The 4,245-nt window shown below is 47.7% G+C and overlaps 1 non-coding gene across 1 annotated transcript; it reads left to right on the forward strand.

Annotated features, from left to right (window-relative positions):
• The first annotated feature begins 341 nt into the window (after window positions 1-341).
• TRNAG-CCC lies at window positions 342-413 on the forward strand. Its single transcript has one exon. It is a non-coding gene; the product is annotated as a tRNA-Gly (tRNA).
• Window positions 414-4,245: the final 3,832 nt, after the last annotated feature.

A 4,245-nucleotide genomic window follows, 5' to 3' on the forward strand; every position in this document is an offset into this window, starting at 1 on the left:
TGGGAAGTTCCATGGACAGAGGAGACAGGCCAGCTAGAGTCCATGCGGGGGGCAGTCACAGACAGTCAGATGTTGTTTAGCATCTAAACAACAAAAACATGCTCTGTGAAAGTACGAGCACAATCAGTGACTATTCCTATTACTCTCAAAAGTTCCCTCGAGCCCTTCTGTGACCTCTCCTTCCCTCTCTCCCTGCCTCTGGGTCCCAGACAACCCCTGACCTACCTTCTGTTATTACAGGTCAGCCTGCATTTTCTATGGCAGAGTTTTTCCACCTTGGTGTTTTTGACATTGGGGCTGAAAAGGTGAAAACCAACTTAAGAAACTGGATTTTGGGGACTTCCCTGGTGGTCCAGTGGCTAAGACTCCGTGCTCCCAACGCAGGGGCCCAGGTTTGATTCCTGGTCAGGGAACTAGATCCTGTGTGCCGCTACCGAGAGTTCATATGTCACAACGATGATCAAAGATCCTGCCTGCTGCAACTAAGACCTGGTGCAGCCAAATCAATGAATTTTTAAGATAGTGAAAAAAAAAAAAAAAAGTCACAGGCTTATTGCAGAAGCACTAAGGAAACTTGGAATACTCTCCCTGAGCTACATATTTTGAAATTTGTGAAAGGACATGATGTCTATAATGGTAGGTCTGTGGTTCTCAGCTGTGGGTGGGGATTCTGCCCCAAGGGGCCACCAGGCCACAACTGTGAGTGTCACCACTGGGGTGGGGGCTCCTGGCATTGAGAGGATGGGGCCAGGAATGCTGCTGAGCCTCTCACAGTGCTCAGGACGAACCCCTATAGAGAATGACTCAGTCCCCATGTCAGCAGTGCTAGGGGAGAGACCTTGTTTAATTTAAACTGTCAAAACGCATGAGACAATATAAACAGCCTTGTTGGTTTGTCCACATAATGTACTTTTAGCACACATGGGCCATCATAGGAGTTACCCATGGAAACAGCTCTTGGGACTTCCCTGGCCCAGTGGCTAAGACTCCATGTTCCCAATGCAGGGGACCTGGGTTCAATCTCTGGTCGGGGAACTAGATCCCACATGCCACAACTAAGAGTTCACATGCTGCAACTAAAGATCCAGAGTGCCGCAACTAAGACCAATCAAATAAATAAACAAAAACGGCTAAGACCAATTGTAGTATGGGGGCTTCCCTGGCGGCTCAGCAGTAAAGAAGCCGCTTACAGTGCAGGAGCTGTTGTTCAGTCGCTCAGTTGCGTCTGACTCTTTGCGACCCCATGGACTGCAGCACGCCAGGCTTCCCTTTCCTGCACCATCTCCTGGAGTTTGGTCAAACTCATGTCCATTGAGTCAGTGATGTCATCCAACCATCTCATCCTCTGTTGCCCCCTTCTCCTCTCAATCTTTCCCAGTATCAGAGTCTTTTCCAGGGAGTCATCTCTTCACATCAGGTGGGCAAAGTACTGAAACTTCAGCTTCAACATCAGTTCTTTTGATGAATATTCAGGGTTGATTTCCTTCAGGATTGACTGGATTGATCTCCCTGCAGTCCAAGGGACTCTCAAGAGTCTTCTCCGGCATCACAGTTTGAAAGCACCAGCCTTCTGCGCTCAGCCTTCTTTATGGTCTGAAGGGAATGGCAACCGACTCCAGTATTCTTGCCTGGAGAATTCCATGAACAGAGGAGACTGGTGGGCTACAGTCTCTGGGGTTGCAAAAAGTTGGACACAACACTACTGAGTGACTGAGCACTTTTTTTTTTAAAGAGAACAAATTATTGCTGATTGAAGCCCACCAGTATGCAGACATATGTTGGAGCAGCTGTGAAAAATTCAGTTCCTGAATATCCACACCCCCCCCGGCCCCATTTGATGATGTAGGGAAACCAGCTGCCCTGTGCTGGGGGGCAGGGGGGCTCAGCCTTCAAAGGTACATTCTAAAACCTGCAGCCAGCTATTTGCAGCTGGAAATTGTGAGCCACTTCAGGATCCCTGAGAAGAAATGGGAAGTGGATTTTGTCAGTGAATCACCACTAGTGAAAGTCCTGAACACGTAAGCCCTCCTCCCACCCCCAGGAGGTACTAGGAGACCTTCAGGGTGGAGGCTGGCACCCTCCTGCCCCTCCCACCTCCTTCAAAAGCACCTCCTATTTCTATGCCTCGCCGAAGCAGGCAAAACCGGATGTTTAGAAACATAGACAAGTTCAAAGAGCACAATGTTTAAAACACCACCTGCTCTTATTCAAAAACAGACATTGTTTAATATTCCAGGGTTCTTTCCTCGGATGTTTTTGCAACCTCACATTTCAATATTATTTACAGATTTATTTTCACAAGACTGGCATCATTAGTGAAGGTCTGAACATCTTATTTCGGAACCTACATTTTTTTTTTTAAGAGTATATTATGGCTTGGCAGTTCCTCAAAAAGCTAAACATAGCGTGACCATATGACAGTGATTCCACTCCTACGTGGAATTCCTACCCGAAGGAATAGAAAGCAAGGACTAGAATAGATATTTGTAAACGTACGTCCAGAGCAGCTCGACTCACAAAAGCCAAAAGATACAAATGACACAAGCATCCTTCGATAGATTAATGAGGAGATAGACCCAGGTGTCCCTCCACACACTGGAGTATCACTCAGCCACGAAAATGGGAGAAACCCTGACACTCGCTACCACATGGACCAACCCTGAGAACACGATGCTCAGTGAGAGAAGCAGACACAGAAGGACACACAGGGTGTGATTCCACCCATGGGAAATGTGCAGAACAGGCCGATCCACAGACACAGAGAGTGGGTTCATTTTTAACATCTTACTTTGAAATAATTTTAGGCTTGTAGAAGGACGCAAAGACAGTCCCCAGAGTGGCTGTGCACCTTTCACCACCAGTTCCTAAATATTCCTTTGAAACTTTTCATTGTGGGAAAATACATATCCTGTGAAATTTACCATCCTGTCCATTCTGGGATCATGTCCAGGCTGGGGCTGTTAGCTGCTGCCTGATTTCTTCCAGGGTCACAGTGAAATCCAAGAGGGTGGGGTGCTTGGATCACTCCAGGGAGCAGCACCCCCTGTGGGCCCCAGAAGGCCATCAGGCCAGAGGAAGAAATACACCTGGATTGTGGGTGTGGGATGTCATTAAATATTTCTATTGTAAAATACACATACAATAAATCTGCTGTCTTGACCATTTCTAAGTCCACAGCTCAGTGGCATTAAGTACATTCACATTGTCCTGCAACCATCCCCACCATCATCTCCAGAACTTTCTCACCTTCCCAAACTGAAACTCTGTCCCCATGAAACTCTGACTCCTCATCCCTGGGGCTTCTCTGATGGCTCAGACAGGGAAAGAATCCACCTTCAATGCAGGATACCTGGGTTCAATCCCTAGGTCAAGAAGATCCCCTGGAGAAGGGAATGGCTACCCACCCTAGTATCCTTGCCTGGAGAATCCCATGCACAGAGGAACCTGGCAGGCTACAGTCCATAGGGTTGCAAAGAGTCGGACACAACTGAGCAACTAAGACTTTCACTACTACTAACTACTTTCCCCATCTCCTCCCCCCAGCCCCTGGCCCCATCGTATACTTCCTGTCTCTGTGGATCTGACTCCTCTAGGACCTCTTGTGAGTGGGATCAGACAGTGTGTGTTCTTCTGTATCTGGCTTCTCTTCAGTTCAGTCGCTCAGTCGTGTCCGACTCTTCACAACCCCATGAATCGCAGCACGGCAGGCCTCCCTGTCCATCACCAACTCCCGGAGTTCACTCAGACTCACGTCCATCAAGTCAGTGATGCCATCCAGCCATCTCATCCTGTGACGTCCCCTTCTCCTCCTGCCCCCAATCTCTCCCACCATCAGAGTCTTTTCCAATGAGTCAACTCTTCGCATGAGGTGCCCAAAGTACTGACTTTCAGCTTTAGCATCATTCCTTCCAAAGAAATCCCAGGGCTGATCTCCTTCAGAATGGACTGGTTGGATCTCCTTGCAGTCCAAGGGACTCTCAAGAGTCTTCTCCAACATCACAGTTCAAAAGCATCAGTTCTTCAGTACTCAGCCTTCTTCACAGTCCAACTCTCACATCCATACATGACCACAGGAAAAACCATAGCCTTGACTAGATGGACCTTTGTTGGCAAAGTAATGTCTCTGCTTTTGAATATGCTATTTAGGTTGGTCATAACTTTCCTTCCAAGGAGTAAGCGTCTTTTAATTTCATGGCTGCAGTCACCATCTGCAGTGATTTTGGAGCCCAAAAAAATAAAGTCTGA

The sequence above is a fragment of the Bison bison genome, unplaced genomic scaffold, assembly GCF_000754665.1.
Source record: "Bison bison bison isolate TAMUID 2011002044 unplaced genomic scaffold, Bison_UMD1.0 scf7180017864492, whole genome shotgun sequence".
In the NCBI taxonomy this organism is placed as follows: Eukaryota; Metazoa; Chordata; class Mammalia; order Artiodactyla; family Bovidae; genus Bison; species Bison bison.